This window comes from Leptopilina heterotoma, unplaced genomic scaffold (assembly GCF_015476425.1).
Source record: "Leptopilina heterotoma isolate Lh14 unplaced genomic scaffold, ASM1547642v1 Lhet_188, whole genome shotgun sequence".
In the NCBI taxonomy this organism is placed as follows: domain Eukaryota; kingdom Metazoa; phylum Arthropoda; class Insecta; order Hymenoptera; family Figitidae; genus Leptopilina; species Leptopilina heterotoma.
Window position 1 is genome coordinate 543,296 of NW_025110907.1, and position 21,052 is coordinate 564,347.

A 21,052-nucleotide genomic window follows, 5' to 3' on the forward strand; every position below is an offset into this window, starting at 1 on the left:
TTATGCCTACTCTTTTTTTATTCTTAGAGGTAAGTTAAGTTTGTAGATTTTTATACGCTCTGCAGTACCAATGCAGAATTCAAAAAGATTCATTCCTAGGGAAATAATTCACAGAGGCAGAAATAAGATTTTTAAAATCGACTTCCGACACGTAAGTGGCGTTGATCTTTCTCTTCTTTTCCATACGCAGGTAATTCAAATCCCGAGGGAATCCCACGCCATGATATGATGGCAAATGACTAAACTAGACTCACGTTTTTTTTTTTTTGCATGGGTGTTATAGTTGCGGTACACACGTGATTGTTGTTGTTGGGGGAAAATATCTCGGGAACGAAGAAAAAGAGGGATGCAAGGAAAGGTTAGAGAGAAAAGAGAAGGAGGGATGGAACAATGATACGTGATTACGCAAATTTTGCAACATGCACAATGCAGTCATGCACCTCGAGGTCAACTTGCAGAGCGTGCAGAGGTATATCCAACGACTGAGAATGCAAAAGCTCCCCGTCGTGTCGCGAGAGACTTGCTATCCATAACAGATCATGAAAATATTCTCCAAATATAAATAAACTATCATGCAAAGCTAAGGACGTTGGAATTCTTCGCGGATACTCCGCAAAGATCTTTAACAATTCGAAGCAGAATAGTTCAGGATCTCTGATTTCTTGAGAAATTTTTTATTCTTTCAAAAAACATGAGAGGACCAACCATCAGTATTATCATTCTTGGAACTTATACTAATCATTGATATTGTCGAATCTACACTTTAGACTATCAGTTTAAACTTTCGTGATAATTAGAAAAGATTATATACAACAAAAGCTAAATAGCTTCATTGTCAGGAACATTGATTTCCAAAGGTTACAATTCAATTTAATAAACGACCGAACAGGTAATAACTTGACGTCGTTAAAGCACACGTGGGACACATATGAGATGCTCGAGAGTGTAAATTGCCTAGGGGGTTAAAAGGTGAATGAGCAACACACGTGCGCGCCTACTTGATGACACTCTTTCATAATCACACCACTTAATACTGGATTAAAATTTAAAAATCAATTTCTTTCTTTCATTTTTCTAATTTGAATTTTCCTGAAAGAATGCTAAAAGAAAACAATCCGTTTTTTCTAACCTAAGATACCTACACCTACTTTCTGTATGTATCAGAATTTATTATCGTTCCTTGCTTAAGACCTTGCTTCAGAAAAAGGGTCTTATCTGAATCACTAAAGGTGCATTAGCGAGGTGTTTAACATTTAACGAAACATAGGAGGTGGAATCATAAGGTCAAAAGATAGTGGAGCCGCTCTCTTGAAAGATCGTAAAAAATACAGATTTATGAGTGTTGTAGATCGAGATCGATGACCGATTAAAGTGAAGGGTGAGAGCGCAGGGAGATGAATCTTTCTCTCTTGTGATGAACAATACGCTCTCATGACGCACAGATGGGGAAAGAGAAATAATAGAATTAATTTAAGAATTTGTTTTTAAATTTTCATAGTTATCTGATTTGCGGTTTTATTTTTTGTTGTTGTCTGTGTTCCATTGAAGAATGTGGAACACTCTCGAGAATAATGAGAAAAGTTTTTTCTTTTTAAAATAATCTTGTGGAAAACCATCTGGTGTTCTGATTTGTTGAAGACTCTTTGGTGACTTTCCCTTTTCTTCACATTGATCGGATGCTGAGATAGATTCTCAACGATCGTAGAACCAATGTATATATGTATTATACCCGCACACTTAAGATTCAGAGATCTACAGATGTTGTAATGTACTAACATGCGTTTCTTGATGAAGTGGATTTTAGATGGTGACATCAGAAATTATTAGCTATTCATCGTTCATGATAAATTATACTACACAGATGGTTTTGTATATCCTAAGGTGAGTACTTCTTTCTTTTCTAATAACTATCGTCAATCGGGGTAATATTACCCACACAGGGTCTATTGTACCCACTAATTTAACTTTCTACGAAAAAAAATTTCTTTTTGTCACTAAACTTACAGGGAACCTTCCGAATGGTTCTTTAATGGTTCTCTAAGGTTCTTCCTTTAGAGAAACATAAAAAATAGTTAAAACAGTTTTTTTAAATTATGAATTTTAATAGTGAAGAAAAGTAGCTAAAAAAATGTTCTCTTTCTTCACCGCGCAACAAAAAGAAATCAATCGTCTAGTGTTAAAGAGTATTTTCGAAGCCTTAAAAGTGTCTTGCGTGCATAGAGCTTTTCGCTCCTTTTCTTGGAACGGGGTTAAACGCCTATTGGAAACTTCCCCTATTTTTTCTTCTAATAAATATTTATTTAAAAAAAAAGGCATATTTACGCCGTATTCTTATCGATTCCCTGGGGTAACAACTTTTAAATTTTCGCGCCTTTTTTATTATAGCTTTAGTTTGGACCACTAGGAGGTCAAATCAAAATCAGGACAGGGTTCTCTCACAAGCGGTGAATCTTTCCCGTCTTTTTTTATTATAGTTTCAGATTCGACCACCAGGGGTTAAATCAAAATCAGAATAGGGTTCTCTCACAAGCGGTGAATTTAGTAGGAATATTTCTTCTCTCACAAGTGGTGAATTTAACAGAAAGATTTTTTCTTTCACAAGCGGTAAATTTAGCAGAAATATTCCTTCTCTCACAATAAGTTGGTCCACATATATCTCTCAACTTTCGCTGATAGAAATTCTTTTCCATCGGAGCAAATGTTGATTGATCACTGTTTCACGAAAAAATCATAGACAAAATGCAAAGTCATCTATCGGTTTTGATTCCATTGACGTTATTATAGATTTAGGAACAGAGATTGTGCGAAATGGTAAACATAATGCGTCTTTTATGTTTGATCGTTCACGTGTATAGTCGAATGTCTAATAGTGATTACAATATAGGTATGTATCAGTGGGCTGAAATCAATTGCGACAGACGCTCACGCCAATGTACCGTAACCATACTGTTAGAGGGTAATTGCCGAAGCTATTATAAACGAACATGACCTATTAAAATTAAATCAACTTCTCATTAGATCAAGAAATGTCAATTGAATTAGAGAAAATTTTCTTCTTTCATCAATACTCAACTCTTTCTTTTCCCTTGTAACTTTTATCTTGTTTCATCAAATAAAACATTACGATTTTTTTTCTTTTTCAAATGAAAAAGTTCGTTTTTTAAGAAATTAATTGAAGAAAATAAAGCAGATTTTCTAAAATTATAAAACTCTTCTAAAGAGAGATATTTCGATTTAATCTTCTCCTTTTCTTGATCTTGGAACTAAATTACTTTTTGTATTCGTAAAATATTGATTCTAGACTCAATAAACGATTGTAAATCGTAATTCATTTTCACACGTCCCCTGCCTGTTCGAACAGTCAAATATACACGCACATATAAGACTTGATACAGCGGAAATAAGTTTATACGAATAAACGATAACGTAAGCATGAGTTTGCAAACTACATGGTACACATTCACTTCTTGACGCTTGTTTGTATATTCACTTTCCTCCTTTTTCTCTCCCCTTCCCCCCACCTCTTCTCTTCGCGAATCTAGTTATCTGTATTGAGTGTCATTATGTAGAATTTTTCCGCATTCAAATATTTTACTGTCTAATGAGAATAATAATCTATTTCTTTAATAAATTATGGATTCGCTAATTCCTCTCTTTTTTAAATTTTTATTTAAATAAACAGTCCTCCAATCTTGCTGATATAATTATAATTATTATCGAAAATAATTTTTTAAAGAAATATTTAAATAATATTTGTGATGCGCTCAGAGGAAAGGTATCTAAAAAGCAAAGAGTCTTAAAAATTCAAAATGGCCGATCCAATATGGCGGACGAACTTTTAAAAACTTGAATTAAGCACTTGAAAATGACTACTTGGGGGTTTTTTGGATCGCTGATTACGATTAGTGTTATTAGTGATTAAGATAGGTGTCAGTTTTTTAAATTTTTTTAAATTCAAAATAGTGGATCCGTCATTTTGTATTTTTGAAAACTGACATCGGATTTATTATCAGCGACCAAAAAAACCCCGAGTAACGAGTTTAATGCAAATCCGAATAATTTTTAAAAAATCATTCGCCATATTGGATCCGGCATTTTGAATTTTGAAGATTTTGCAAAACTGACTCCAAAAATCTTTAAGTACCACTGTAGATTGTATTTAAGGGTTTTTTGGGGTCAGTTGATGAAATTTTTGTTACTTTAAAAAAGTTAGGCGTTAAGGGGTTAATTTGCGAAAAGAATTATCATCTATTGAGAAAATTCACATACGTGTATTAGGAAAAATTTTTTTTTTAATGAAAATTTTCTTTTTCGATTATGGGAGAGGCGATGAATGTTTCTTAAAAATTCGAGTCAGCGATGTGGTATACGCAATTAAGCAGGACGTGTCTGTCGTCATTGATGTAACAAACGATCAATTAAATTCAGACTTGGAAGACGTCGATTGCAATTCGAAATGGTGTGTATACGAATCTACATACATTCAATACAAATATTCATGTTTACTTGCGAGCTGTAAAGCATAAGTGTTACTGCGTTAATAAGAAGAAACGATTGCGCTCGTGAAATGAACGTAAAAAACGCCTCCCAGAATTAATAAATATCTTTCTAATCGATGCATTTCTCAGAATATAATTTTAAAAGGACATCTAATAATTTATTATTTTCATTTGACAATTATTATAATTTTACTTTTCTTTAATTGACATCTAATAGATAAAGTCGAAATCCTCTTTCATAATAATTTTAATTTTACGTTTTAAATTAATTTAAAATAGAAGATAAGGACTAAAAATTTGAAAAAATAATTTGCATATAATTATTAATAATCCAATAAAAATGTTAATGCAAGCTCATAATTCTGCTGACAGGTAAATCTGCATTAGCTTCCGATTCCGGAGGAAGCATGGCGTGAATGATACGCGAACTAATTGACGGTAGGTTGAAAGGAGGAAAAAGGGACGGAAGTAAAGTTGAGACGCGGTCAGTAACGTTTCGACTCTGCCGCGTAAAATTAACGACATTGTTATAATTAATTAGCCTTCGTTCTCTTATATATAGAGGGTATAGAGTGAAGAGACCTCTTATAGAGTGGTGGTGAGCAAAGAAAATTCTAAAGTGAGTGAGAGAGAGAGAGAGAGAGAGAGAAAGAAAACGATGGTTATTTTAGATATAGGTGTGTGCGCGCGCGGGATTCGTTAGCGGGATAATTGGTCACAGTGGATGCGTCTCCGGGTAAAGTCGCATCGGATAATTCTACGCCTTTGCTTTATAACTATCTTTTGCAAAACGCGTGTTCCTGCCAGATAATACATATATGGAGTAGCGTTCACCTACACTTCTATTCAGCCAAGGAAGTGACTGCAAGAAGGCTTGATATTGTACACATATATATATACTTCTTTGGTCGCGATCAAGTTCAAGACGAGGCAGTTCCTAATTCACAGTCCGTTGCCCTCCACATAAGGCTTTTTCCAATTTCTTTTTTAAAAAACTGATACTTTTTTCAAATCGTTTTTCTTTCTTCTTCTTCTTCTTCTTTTTTTAAGATAAGGAAAAGTTTCCTCTTTTTCAAAAAAAAAAAAGATTCTTCTGTTTCGTGTAGAATAAAAAAACCATATTTCTCTTTATTTTAGAATAAGAAAAATAGTTTTTTCTATTTTTGAAGAATAAGGAAAATGTAAAACTGTCAATATAAATGAATCCGATAATTAGAAGAGGAACAAAATTTAATGCTTAAGCGTCAAAGTTGAGAACACTTGCGCGCGCAGACGAGGATTAGGGATAGCGCCAAATCCCACTCTTCTCTCGTTGCGCGCGCAATCAAAAAAAATAATACGATAAATTAATTCTTCTACTACTAGCAAATTACAGGTTAAACAGTAAATTAGCTTAAAATTACTGTAAAGATTTCAAAATTGTGAAAAGAAAATTAAATTAAAAAAAAGACAAAATTAATAAAAATTGTAAATAAAGACATAAAAAGAAAGAATAAACATATTGTGGAAGGAGAATAATTTTCCAAAAGAATGCAACTAATTGGCTCATTTGTTTGTTTCATTATATCTTAAATCTTATCACAATCGCACATACTTAATTGCAATACATAAAAATCGTAATTAAATACCTGAGAATTTTATATCCTCGAGATAATTAAATTAACAGAGGATCATTAATTTGTCTTATTCGCCTTTCAGACCTCTATATATACGCTAGAGTAATAACTTCATCTCTATTTATTTATTTGCACCAGAGGAAGAAACAAACAAAAGGTAATTTTATTGCATTATCATCTAAATTACTTCAGGAAGTGACCACAATTAAATAGAGCACACTTCTACTTACATTAAATTAAAGCAGAAAATAAAAACTAAACTATAGTTATATCTTAATAATATACCTTCCTAATAAAATAAACTATAGTTAGTTATTTATATAATAAATTAAAATAAAATGATCTAAAAATTCTTATTTATACTATAATTAAAATTTCGAGAGTAATAAGAATATGTAAAATTGTTAGCTCTTGCTAAGAGTAGGTGAAGATTAATTGAACGAGAAAAGGGAGGATCTGTTCTAATTTTCTACTGGTTCTTTTGATTAACGACTATACATACGACATGATGATAATAATATGAGTAAAGAGAGGGGGGATAGCAAATAGAGAGGGGGGTAGAAAATAGAGAGGGGGACAGAGAATAGAAAGAGGAGGGATGGAGAATATACAGAAGGGGGGGAGGGAATGAAATTATAGTGGAAACAATTTATTTTACGAGAGATGAATATACGCAGATACAACGTTGAAAGACAACGGTAGAAATGAGATTAATAAAGATTAGTAAAGTCGGGAATAATATAATATGATCTCATTAGACCGATTAGCCCGCGGGGCCTGCAGCAGCAGGATGTCTGGCTTCTTCGCGGTGTGTAGGGGTATATAACGTAGACATAAGTCAGTAAGTCTGTAAGTAAAGCGTAAGACTCTTGAGGGAAGAATATAAGAGACCCCCGAAGAAGCCCCTGTCGAGTATTCTCTCAGACCGCAATACTAGAATTGAATTTCTTCGTTTCATACAAAATCCGCTCCTCCAACCCTTATATGTATAGGATAAACCAAAACTTCTCATCACTGCCTGCGAAACATTCATATACTTTTTTTTTTAAATATATACATTAGTATACAAAAAAACGTTGCAATTTAGAACAGATTTTCAAAAATTTAAATTCATTTCTGTTGCGCAGTTCAAAATAAACTGAATTTATTTTTGTTGTGTTTTTAAATTGAGTTAAAAAAAAGTTTTATTTAAATTCAGGGTTGCAACAAAAATTAAATTTTTTCCCATGATTTCTATAAAAATGGAAAGTTATTTCCATTCATTAGATATATATTAATTCGACATAGAGGAAAAGTACACGCGACTATTCGAGATTCATTTTTAACCTTTGATCCGCATCAGTCTCTTCTCTAGCCGCAATTAAAGATCGATGATGTGTGCGTATTTATATACGCGTATTTAAGAATAATGTTTCATTATTTACTTATCGACTCTAAATGATTGATTCTATATTTTAATGACCCAATTTATTATCTCTATATACTATCTGTAAAAAAATTATTTTTATATCGAAATCAAGTTTATTTTACCAAATTAAAGTATATAAAGATTCAGAGAATTTATATTATACGATCTGAACGCGACGAAGGGCTATTGGTACTTTCTGCGATTACATGCTCTCTCCTCACAAAGATGTAACGTGACTCGTACCAACGTCACGTATGATACACGACAAATAATATCCCGTCTTAAACACTAGTTTACCCACACACTGGGTAATTACTATAATCGTGACAAGGTACATTCTTAAGTTACGTACACGCGCACCTATATTTTCTTTTCAAACGAAAAAAAAATAGAAAAATATCCCAAATATAACACACGTTACATTCAAAGTAATTACAGATATATATAATAATTGAAAAGTAATAAACGGTCTCAGTATCTATTCTTATTTACGATTACATGCTCTTATCTTGCCAAATGAACAATTTTCCACTCTCCTATTTACGTATAATTGCCACACATAAAAGAAAAATAGTTCATTGAAACACTTTCCATTAGTTGGTTTATTTTCATTTTTTTTCTACTTTGTGTTCATTAATGGAATTAGTAATTTCAAGCCGGCGCGGCATAATATTTTATCTTAATTCACAAACGTTCGATCTAAATACAGAAAAAAAGTCTGCAAAAACGTTTACATGTTAAACTCAAAATTTTATGTAAGCTAATTTAAATAAAAGTATTTTTAAATTTTAAAACTAAATTATGCCCAGGAGGTCGATTATGTATAATTTGATTTCGAATTCAAATTTATTTTGACGTCAAATTCATTGAGTTTATAATAATTTGTCCACCATATTAGATCCGCCATTTTGGAATTTTGAAAAACTGACCTCGAATTCGTTTAATTAAAGTCAATTCGCATTCGATATCAAATTATACATAATTAGATAAATTATATACATAGTTTTGAATTTGGAATCCAAATTGACTTTGCCGCTAAATTTATTTATAGATTTCGAATTGATTTTGACGCCAAATTTTGAAGTCAATTCTAATTCAACATCAAAATATGAATTTGGTAGCAAAAGTTAATTCAAATTCTAAATTAAAATATGAAAGACGTCAAAGTTAATTCGAATTCGATATCAAATTGTCCCCCAGGTCTGTTAAACGAATTCGAGGTCAGTTTTTGAAAATTCAAAATGGCGGATCCAATATGGCGGACTTATTGTTTACCTATTTATACAAAAAGTTATTTACCTTCCACATCAATTTGATCACAATATAGAGCAAAATGTCTCAGACACTATGTATATATATGTGGGATAATGTATCTTGTTGCATTCAATTGGTGAAAAAATTCCCAGAGAAATTGAATACAAAAGAACGCCACGCTTTTAACGACTCATAAAGTGCGAGGTTAATGATACGTTAGACGCAGAGAGCTTACAGGTATTTTTTCTTTCTTTTTTTTTAGTTTTCACTCCTAACACACTTATAAACATATATATATATATATACATCACTAAATATGACTTTCTATTTGTAATATAACCAAAGTGTGCAAAAATTTATACCTTTCAACCTAAATATATTCTCAATCGCACACACTTATTTTATATAATATAGAAATTTTTGAGAGCAAGAAGAAAAAAATTCGTCAAGGATTTTTGTCCATTTGTCAAAAAAAAGAATGCTAAGCTTTTAAACATTTTAACGACTCATAAAGTGTAAGTTTAATTATAGGTTGCACTCAACAAAATTCTATTTGCTCGCAAAATTAATTTTCCCATATTATAACTGTGTGTTTCATTTTTACGACTTAATTGCCTTATAACTCAATTTGTTCCTTCAATTATCATAGAGGGAGATATTATTGTTTAATATTCTCAACTGTTAAAAGATAGTAATCATATATGATATTAGATATTGTTTCTAGGGAATTTTAAATTTATTTATATATTTTACAAAATTTATCATAAATTATATTTTACAATTATACACGCAATTATTTATAACTAATTCTCACATAATATTTTGTAATTAATTTCTTGTTTTGTTTATAAAACAAAAATTTTTACAATGATTGAAAAACTAATTAACTTTTCAATCATTGTAAAAATTTTTGATTATAAACGAAAAAAGAAATTATAAAATATTACTGGGAATTAGTTATAAATAATTGCGTGTATAATGATTGAGGAATAATTTAATAATTGATTGTTTGTAAAAAGTATTTTGTAAAAGGATTGAAATTGCTTTTTTAATGAAGAAGTAATAATAATTAAGGAAGAATGGACAATTTTTTAGCAGGGACACAGATGTGTTGTAAAATTCGAAGTCTTTGAAAATAAGGGGGTGGTGACTTGGGACAGGATAATAACATGGTTCCGCGGGGGCAGCGTGTGAAACAAAGCACGCAACAAGAACACTCAGATAATCTTGATTTTGATAAACTCTCTGTAAAATTTTGTGAATTTTTCCTTTAAATACGTTTTTAGGTTTATGAGGGTTCGATTTTTATAATTTGATTCTGGTATTTACCTTTTGACTTTAACTTTAATTTTGCCTTTTATTTTTACTTTCACTTCACTTTCACTTTCATTTTGACTTACATTTTGACTTTCACTATCATTTTGACTTTCATTTTAACTTTCACTTTGCTTTCACTTTTAATTGAAGATTAAAAAGTCAAAGTCAAAGTCAAAGTCAAAGTCAAAGTCAAAGTCAAAGTCAAAGTCAAAGTCAAAGTCAAAGTCAAAGTCAAAGTCAAAGTCAAAGTCAAAGTCAAAGTCAAAGTCAAAGTCAAAGTCAAAGTCAAAGTCTAAGTGGAAACTAAAATTCTAAACATTTAATTTTTTTCCAGGTTTTATAAAGAAAATCTCTGACTTCCCTGACTATTCCCTGAATTCCCTGTTTTGTGGCAACCCAGTTTTTATTAAAGTAAACAAAAAAGCAGAAAATTCTTAAAAATCAAATATCCTCCGTCAGTATACACGCGGAGAAAGTGAAATAAAAATTTGAAGACGTTTTTAAAAGTGGAAAGGCTTTTTATGGTCTTTCTTAGGTTGTGTGAGGGGAAGTTGGGAGAATATGTAACGGCAGGGGTTAATCCTGCTGGGTGCGGCGGCGGAAACAGCAGCAGGATCATTCGGAAAGGTCTATTATGCAATAACCGAAGACGAAGAACCGTGTTCGAGTCGCGGAACTTGGAAAGGGAGGTCCCGGCTCTCTTGTAATCGGCAGATTAATGTTCGCTTCTCGAACCAAATCCTTGAGAGCCGCACATCGAGCCGGACAATCTGACCATTGGACATATTCGGACCTCATCGTCTCATCCGCATTGATCCTCCAAGGCAAAGGAGACCAGATCTCCTCCTGGGTTGAGAGCAGGAGAGTATGTGTCTTTGATTTACAACCGGAGCAGAGGATATAAGTGCACCCACGAATTTTATGTTCTTCTTGATTTTATAGAAGATTTTTTTTTATCTTTTTCAAGCTATTTTTAAGATGTTAAGGGTTTTCACCGAAAAATTTCCCTTAACATCTTAAAAATAGCTTAAAACATCTTAAAATATCTTAAAACATCTTAAAACTTCTTAAAACATCTTGAAACATCTTAAAACTTTTTAAAACATCTTGAAACATCTTAAAACTTTTTAAAACATCCTAAAAGTATCACTATATGCTTATAAGATAATGATCATTAATCTATTAATTAATTGGAGAAAAGTGATAATAACCCAGTCTTGATAGGTTATATTGATGATAAAGAAAGTTGATATAGAAGAGGACAATATTTTCAGAGGAAAAATAAAATGACTTCCTTTCAATCTAGTAGCAATCTTATGCGTTACATCGCGTGAAATTGCCATCTTCATTCGCTTCTGGCTTCCCATCAGCTCGCTTCAAGGCAAAAGGATGATGTTTTCGCGCTGGACCCTTGAATATCACGCAGCATACACAGCATAGGATGACTTTAGTGTTGAGAAGAGAGACGATAAACTAACTCCGTTAGTCTCGCCATAAAATAAGAACCAACTATAAGTAAAAGGGATCTTATCAAAGCAGCAGACCTTTTTTTCTCCACAATTTAATAATCATACCTCAACATCCATAAAATTCTCAAAATACAAACGCATAGTCATAAAAAGATCATATACATTTTCCATGGCAGCAGAAGAACGTAACGAGCTGCCAAGAAAGGTCTGTGAAGCTGGCCGAACCACTTTTATAAAAATGAATTTAAATTATACCATTAATTAGTGCTCAATTAGTGCTATTTTTGTACCATATTGCCGAATTTAGTGCTCAATGTTTATTTAAAAAAAACAATGGTTCTGCTGAGTGAACGTTCCGCTGGCCGGACCATAACGAAAAACGCTTTAAAAACGCCAACAGAATATTTATAAATAGCCTATTATTTAGTGCTCAATTAGTGCTCAAAGATTAACAAAATAAAAAATTTTTTTATTAATCATTTATTTAAAAAAAAAAAAATTTTTTGAATGAGTGAGTAATCCGTTAGCCAGACCATAACGAAAAACGCAATAAAAACACCAACAAAATATTTATCGATAGCCTATTATTTAGTGCTCAATTAGTGCTCAAAGATTAACAAAATAAAAAATTTTTTAATTAATTATTTATTTAAAAAAAATTTTTTTTCGATTGAGTGACTAATCCGCCAACCGCACCATTACGACAGACACGTCAAAAATCACAACAAAATATTTATCAATACCCTAAAATTTAGTGCTCAATTAGTGCTTAAATATTAACACAATAAAAAATTGTTTATTAATTATTTATTTATAAAAAACATTTCTTCGAAAGAGTGAACACGTTAAAAATGTTTTAAATTCGTTTTATAATTCGTTTTCTTAGCCTATAATTTAGTGCTCAAATAGTGTTCGCAGATTAAGAAAATAAAAAATTTTTTTTATTAATTATTTATTTAAAAGAAAAACTTATTCAAATGAGTGAGCGAACCGCTATCCGCACCATTACGAAAAACACATTAAAAACGCCAACAAAATAGTTATCAATAGCATATTATTTAGTGCTCAATTAGTGCTGAAAGATTAACACAATTCAAAATTTGTTTATTAATTATTTATTTAAAAAACTAACTTATTAGCTTATTACTAACTCAGCGATCCGCTGGCCGGACCATAACGAAAAACACGTTAAAAACGCCAACAGAATATTTACAATTAGCCTATTATTTAGTGCTCAATTAGTGCTCAAAGATTAACACAATTCAAAATTTGTTTATTAATTATTTATTTATAAAAAACATTTCTTCAATAGTTCTAGAGTTCCTGATAGTTTTTAGAAATAGTTCCGGCAATTAAATAGTAAAAAATAAGTTTTTTCATAATAGGGGGCCAACTTCACGCAGTCCCTCACTATTGAAAAAGTGGATTTATAATTAGAGTTTTGAGTTGTTTTAATAGAGTTCTAGAGTTCCCTTCCTTTTCAAAAAATCTAAAATGTTACGTTACAAGAGTTCTAATCAGATTTCTGTGAGCCCCCAATACTGTTCGATAAAATAACTATAATAGGTAACAATTTTCTTAAGACCCAAAAACTACTGAATTACAAGACCTTAAAGTTTCAAAAAAATTCATTTTTTTGTTAAATTTAGAGTTCTAAGAGTTCTGATGAGAGTTCTGCGAGCCCCCAATAGTGTTCGATAAAAAACCCTGAAACCAATTTTTTCAAAACCTAAAAACTATTAAACTACAAGACTTTTATGTTTCAAAAGAAATTTGGTTTTTTTAAATTGAAAGTTCTATGAGTTCTAATCAGAGTTTTGTGAACCCCCAATAGTGTTTGATAAAAAACCCTAATAAGAATTTTTTCAAAACCTAAAAACTACATAACTACAAGACATTGAAGATTCAAAAAAATTTGTTTTTTTTAAATTAAGAGTTCTTGTAGTTCTGATCAGAGTTCTGTGAGCCACCCATGGAGTTCGAGAAAAAACCCTAATAACAATTTTCTCAAAACCTAAAAACTACTAAACTACAAGACATTGAAGATTCAAAAAAATTTGTTTTTTTTAAATTAAGAGTTCTTGTAGTTCTGATCAGAGTTCTGTGAGCCACCCATGGAGTTCGAGAAAAAACCCTAATAACAATTTTCTCAAAACCCAAAAACTACTGAATTACAAGACTTTAAGGTTTGAAATTAATTTGTTTTTGAATAATTGAATAAGTTCAAACACTTAGTCATGTAAAGTTGGCACTACTTTTTAAAAAAAATCAAAATTTTAACAAGAGTTCTGGGCACTTTAGCAATAGTTCTCGAGTTCTATAACGATTATTATTTAAATAGTTCTGATGATTGACAAAAAAAGCGACAATGAAAAAACTTGGTGTTAACTTTGCATAGAACTATTATTTATGCAAAAAAGAGTTTTGTTCTCATATTCTGAAAGAGAATAAAGAGTTCTACAGTTCTCTACCAAAAGAACAAGAGTTCTGCAAAATTTCGAAAGTTATTAACAAATTAACCCCTTGGCTATCAACGAGATTTCCACTGTTCGGGCCAAAAGTTTGTTGAAAAAATTTTTAATGGATTTTTATGAAACTTGGTACCTTAAGGTTTCTAGGGTCGCTGATTATAATATATAATAATATATTATATAATATTATCTCTCTATATTACAAAAAGATATCGCCACCGCTGTTTCAAGATTTTTTGACCTACAGGTCGAGAGTTGACCTGTAGTTTTCCCCTCAAAATTTAGGTCAATTTTGAGGACTGTTTTGACCTAGACGTCAACATTTGACAAACAATTTTCGCTACCCTCAAAATGTAGGTCAATTTTGAGGGCAGTTTTGACCTACGCATCAAAATTTGACAAAGAATTCCCGCTACCCTAAAAATTTAGGTCAAGTTTGAGGGCAGTTTTGACCTAGACGTCAAAATTTCTCAAACAATTTCCGCGCGCAGACTTAATGATGAGGTGAAGTTTGCCATCTGACCTAACAATGTAAGGTAATTTTATAATTGTGTTTGCTCTTACACCTATCATTTTGACCTAATTTTGACGTTTCATTTTTTACTCTCTCATTTAGTTACGTCATAATCTATGTGTAATTTGACTTTTATTTAACTACAACTTAAAGGGTTAATCTGACATCAGTATGATAATTTTTGGTAAAATCAAATGTCAATAAATACCCTGACATTAGCTGATGAATTTAATTTTTATAGTTTATTAAAATTTTTATATATTTTTTTACTTTTATTTTTTTATACAGGGGAGGATGGGGCAAGGATAGTAAGTTTTTGCTTATGCTCAAAAATCGAGTAATTCATGGTATATTCGCATTTTAACACCAAAAGATGATAGTAAAAATTGGAAGTCAATCTGTCACCATTTGCGAAGTTAGGAGTTTATTTTTGAAAATAGTCTATTTTGCTAAAATGTCAACGTTATGTTTATCATATTGTTTTCTATATTAGAGTTTCAGAATATTTATTTACGTAAGTGTTTTTCGGAGTGGAATTTCCTGCTGAACACGAATATTGTATTTATTTTCAAATTAATTCACGTCGTTCCTTAAAATTTAAAAAAAACTGAAATATGCGCTCAAGGGGCAAGGATAGTTATAGAGATAATACGGCACGGTAAAATCCTGTTAATGCCATTGCAAATTTTAAAAAAGTGTTTAATTGTTCTTTTTAGGTTGATATACATAATGGTGCGTAATTATATATGTAAAACAAAGCTTATTGACCAAGCAATTGGTAGTTGTCTGAAGATTTGGGGTTCACAAAACTCTGATTAGAACTCATAGAACTTTCAATTTAAAAAAACCAAATTTCTTTTGAAACATAAAAGTCTTGTAGTTTAATAGTTTTTAGGTTTTGAAAAAATTGGTTTCAGGGTTTTTTATCGAACACTATTGGGGGCTCGCAGAACTCTCATCAGAACTCTTAGAACTCTAAATTTAACAAAAAAATGAATTTTTTTGAAACTTTAAAGTCTTGTAATTCAGTAGTTTTTGGGTCTTAAGAAAATTGTTACCTATTATAGTTATTTTATCGAACAGTATTGGGGGCTCACAGAAATCTGATTAGAACTCATAGAACTTTCAATTGAAAAAAAAAAAATGTCTTTTAAAACATAAAAGTCTTGTAGTTTTGTAGTTTTTAGGTTTTGAAAAAATTGTTATAAGAGTTTTTTATTGATCTAGATGGGGGGCTAACGGAACTCTAATTAGAACTCTTGTAACGTAACATTTTAGATTTTTTGAAAAATTCTCGTGTTTTCAATTATTTGTTTATGACTTCGGATTATCAGAACTATTCAGTCATGTAAAGTTGGCACTACTTTTTTGAAAAATCAAAAATTTTACAAGAGTTCTAGGCACTTTGGTAATAGTTCTAGAGTTCTCTAACGATTATTTAAATAGTTCTGATGATTAACAATAAAAAAGCGACAATGAAAAATCATAGTTCTAACTTTGCATAGCACTATGATTTTTGCAAAAAAGAGTTCTGACCTAATATTCTGAAAGAGAATAAAGAGTTCTAGAGTTCTTTACTAAAAAAACAAGAGTTCTGCAAAATTTCAAAAGTTATTAACAAATTAAAAAAACATATGAAAATAATATTTTGCAAGTTCTGAATAGAGTTCTGGCATCGTTGCGAAGAGTTCTATAAGTATGTCTAATGACATTTTGTTCTAAATCCAAAATCAAAAAAGTTACGGGACTATGAAGTTTTTTAAAATTTTCAAAATTTAAAATTCAGAGTTCTGAGAGTTTTGTAAAGAGTTCTGGCATCGTCATAAAGAGTTGTATAAGTATTTCTAGTGACATTTTGTTTTAAATCCAAAATCAAAAAAGTTACAGGACTTTGAAATTTTCATAAATTTTCAAAATTTTAAAATTCAGAGTTCCGAGAGTTCTGAAAAGAGTTCTGGCATCATCATAAAAAGTTCTATAAGTATTCCTAATGACATTTTGTTTTAAATCCAAAATCAAAAAAGTTACAGGACATTGAAATTTTAAAAAAAATTTGAAAATTTGAAAATTCAGAGTTCTGAGAGTTCTGAAAAGAGTTCTGGCATAATCATAAAGAGTTCTATAGGTATTCTTAATGACATTTTGTTTTAAATCCAAAATCAAAAAAGTTAGAGGACTTTGAAATTTTCATAAATTTTTAAAATTTTTAAATTCAGAGTTCTGAAAGTTCTGAAAAGAGTTCTGGCATCATTAAAAAGAGTTCTATAAGTATTCCTTATGACACTTTGTTTTAAATCTAGAATCCAAAAAATTACAGAACTTTAAAAATTTCAAAAAATTTAAAAATTCAGAGTTATGATTAGAGTTCTGGCATCATAATAAAGAGTTCTATAAGTTAGTATTCCTAATGACATTTTGTTTTAAATCCAAAATCAAAAAAGTTACAGGACTTAACTGTTTGAGGAAAGTGCAACATGATTGTCCCAAAATTATTAAACATTAAATCCTCAGAATTCTGAATTTTTAATTTTTTTAATTTCTTGAAATCTTCAAAGTCCTGTAACTTTTTTGATTTTGGATTTAAAACAAAATGTCACAAGAAATTCTTATACAACTCTTTATGACGATGCCAGAACTCTTTACAAAACTCTCAGAACTCTGAATTTTAAATTTTGAAAATTTTAGAAAACTTCATAGTCCCGTAACTTTTTTGATTTTGGATTTAGAACAAAATGTCATTAGACATACTTATAGAACTCTTCGCAACGATGCCAGAACTCTATTCAGAACTTACAAAATATTATTTTCATATCTTTTTTTAATTTGTTAATAACTTTTGAAATTTTGCAGAACTCTTGTTTTTTTAGTAAAGAACTCTAGAACTCTTTATTCTCTTTCAGAATATTAGGTCAGAACTCTTTTTTGCAAAAATCATAGTGCTATGCAAAGTTAGCACTATGATTTTTCATTGTCGCTTTTTTTATTGTTAATTATCAGAACTATTTAAATAATCGTTAGAGAACTCTAGAACTATTGCAAAAGTGCTCAGAACTCTTGTAAAATTTTTGATTTTTCAAAAAAGTAGTGCCAACTTAACATGGCTCAACTATTCGAATAAAATGTAGGGAACTCTAGAACTCTATTAAAACAACTCAAAACTCTAATTATAAATCCACTTTTTCAATAGTGAGGGACTGCGTGAAGTTGGCCCCCTATTATGAAAAAACTTATTTTTTACTATTTAATTGCCGGAACTATTTCTAAAAACTATCAGGAACTCTAGAACTATTGAAGAAATGTTTTTTATAAATAAATAATTAATAAACAAATTTTGAATTGTGTTAATCTTTGAGCACTAATTGAGCACTAAATAATAGGCTAATTGTAAATATTCTGTTGGCGTTTTTAACGTGTTTTTCGTTATGGTCCGGCCAGCGGATCGCTGAGTTAGTAATAAGCTAATAAGTTAGTTTTTTAAATAAATAATTAATAAACAAATTTTGAATTGTGTTAATCTTTCAGCACTAATTGAGCACTAAATAATATGCTATTGATAACTATTTTGTTGGCGTTTTTAATGTGTTTTTCGTAATGGTGCGGATAGCGGTTCGCTCACTCATTTGAATAAGTTTTTCTTTTAAATAAATAATTAATAAAAAAAATTTTTTATTTTCTTAATCTGCGAACACTATTTGAGCACTAAATTATAGGCTAAGAAAACGAATTATAAAACGAATTTAAAACATTTTTAACGTGTTCACTCTTTCGAAGAAATGTTTTTTATAAATAAATAATTAATAAACAATTTTTTATTGTGTTAATATTTAAGCACTAATTGAGCACTAAATTTTAGGGCATTGATAAATATTTTGTTGTGATTTTTGACGTGTCTGTCGTAATGGTGCGGTTGGCGGATTAGTCACTCAATCGAAAAAAAATTTTTTTTAAATAAATAATTAATTAAAAAATTTTTTATTTTGTTAATCTTTGAGCACTAATTGAGCACTAAATAATAGGCTATCGATAAATATTTTGTTGGTGTTTTTATTGCGTTTTTCGTTATGGTCTGGCTAACGGATTACTCACTCATTCAAAAAATTTTTTTTTTTTAAATAAATAATTAATAAAAAAATTTTTTATTTTGTTAATCTTTGAGCACTAATTGAGCACTAAATAATAGGCTATTTATAAATATTCTGTTGGCGTTTTTAAAGCGTTTTTCGTTATGGTCCGGCCAGCGGAACGTTCACTCAGCAGAACCATTGTTTTTTTTAAATAAACATTGAGCACTAAATTCGGCAATATGGTACAAAAATAGCACTAATTGAGCACTAATTAATGGTATAATTTAAATTCATTTTTATAAAAGTGGTTCGGCCAGCTTCACAGACCTTGCCAAGAATATATAATCCTGTTTTTTTCACTTATTTTTTTCAAATATTGTTTGATTTTTAAAATGCTTTTTCAAATACTTTTTAAAATGCTTTTTGAAATCCTTTTTAAAATGCTTTTTCAAATGATTTTTTTATCATAGAACAGAGTTGTCACAAAAATTAAATTTTTTTCTCTAATTTCCAAGATGAAATTTTCACTTTTTCCCTAACCCTAAAGAACATTCTAATCAGGATTCCTACAGAAATCCGAATTTAAAATTCCTTACCTTTTCCATGATTTCCAGGTCAAATTTGTACGAAATTCCAGTGGAATTTTAAATCTAATTTCATTATTTTTGGGCTCTTTAAAAACACTTTACTTATTTAATAGTCTCCATCCTTTGGTAAAAATTCTAAAACTATCAAAATTTATCAAAAATTCGAAAAACCGATTTTTTTAAAATTCAACAGTTTTTCTTCTTTTCATGGGATTTAGCTTCATTATTTTTGTGCTCTTGGAAAATACTTTACTTTTTTAATAGTCTCGACTCTTTGATAAAAAATCTAAAATTATCGAAAATTATCAAAAATTCAAAAATCCGATTTTTTAAAAATTCAACAGTTTTTCTTCTTTTTCATGGGATTTAGCTTTATTATTTTTGTGCTCTTGGAAAATACTTTACTTATTTAATAGTCTCGACTCTTTGGTAAAAAATCTAAAACTATCGAAAATTATCAAAAATTCAAAAATCCGATTTTTTAAAAATTCAACAGTTTTTCTTCTTTTTCATGGGATTTAGCTTTATTATTTTTGTGCTCTTGGAAAATACTTTACTTATTTAATAGTCTCGACTCTTTGGTAAAAAATCTAAAATTATCGAAAATTATCAAAAATTCGAAAATCCGATTTTTTTAAAATTCAACAGTTTTTCTTCTTTTTCATGGGATTTAGCTTTATTATTTTTGTGCTCTTGGAAAATACTTTACTTATTTAATAGTCTCGACTCTTTGGTAAAAAATCTAAAATTATCGAAAATTATCAAAAATTCGAAAATCCGATTTTTTTAAAATTCAACAGTTTTTCTTCTTTTTCATGGGATTTAGCTTTATTATTTTTGTGCTCTTGGAAAATACTTTACTTATTTAATAGTCTCGACTCTTTGGTAAAAAATCTAAAATTATCGAAAATTATCAAAAATTCAAAAATCCGATTTTTATAAAATTCAACAGTTTTTCTTCTTTTTCATGGGATTTAGCTTCATTATTTTTGTGCTCTTGGGAAATACTTTACTTATCTAATAGTCTCGACTCTTTGGTAAAAAATCTAAAATTATCTAAAATTATCAAAAATTCAAAAATCTGAATTTCTTAAAATTCAATATTTTTTTCTCTTTTTCATGGGATTTAGCTTCATTATTTTTGTGCTCTTGGAAAATACTTTCCTTTTTAATAGTCTCGACTCTTTGGTAAAAAATCTAAAACTATCGAAAATTATCAAAAATTCAAAAATCCGATTTTTATAAAATTCAACAGTTTTTCTTCTTTTTCATGGGATTTAGCTTCATTATTTTTGTGCTCTTGGAAAATACTTTACTTATTTAATAGTCTCGACTCTTTGGTAAAAAATCTAAAATTATCGAAAATTATCAAAAATTCAAAAATCCGAATTTCTTAAAATTCAATATTTTTTTCTCATTTTCATGTGATTTAGCTTTATTATTTGTGTGCTCTTGGAAAATACTTTACTTTTTTAATAGTCTTGACTCTTTGGTAAAAAATCTATAATTATCGAAAATATCCCTGATTTCCAGAAGCCTTTAAAAATTTCATACCATTTCCATGATTTCCATGATTTTTAGATTCTGTAGGAATCCTGCTAATTCACTCTAAAAATAATTAGATACTCAAAATAATGTTTCTATTATATTTATTTACTAATTTTTTTTAATTGTAAAATTATTCGAAAACATCAATAACTTCTTTTTTAAATAAATATTTAATCATTGTTATATTTCCGTAAGAATTAATATATTCTTCAAAACATTCAAATTCAAACCTTTTTTAAATATAATAACTAAGATTTTAATTTGAAACATTGACAAAATTCAATTATTATGTGAAACTTTAACTG

The 21,052-nt window shown here is 29.8% G+C and overlaps 1 protein-coding gene across 3 annotated transcripts in view; it reads right to left on the reverse strand.

Annotated features, from left to right (window-relative positions):
* LOC122500546 (steroid receptor seven-up, isoforms B/C) overlaps nucleotides 1-21,052 on the reverse strand; it is a 171,647-nt gene that overhangs the window by 75,218 nt on the left and 75,377 nt on the right. The gene's annotated exons all lie outside the window — the stretch shown is intronic.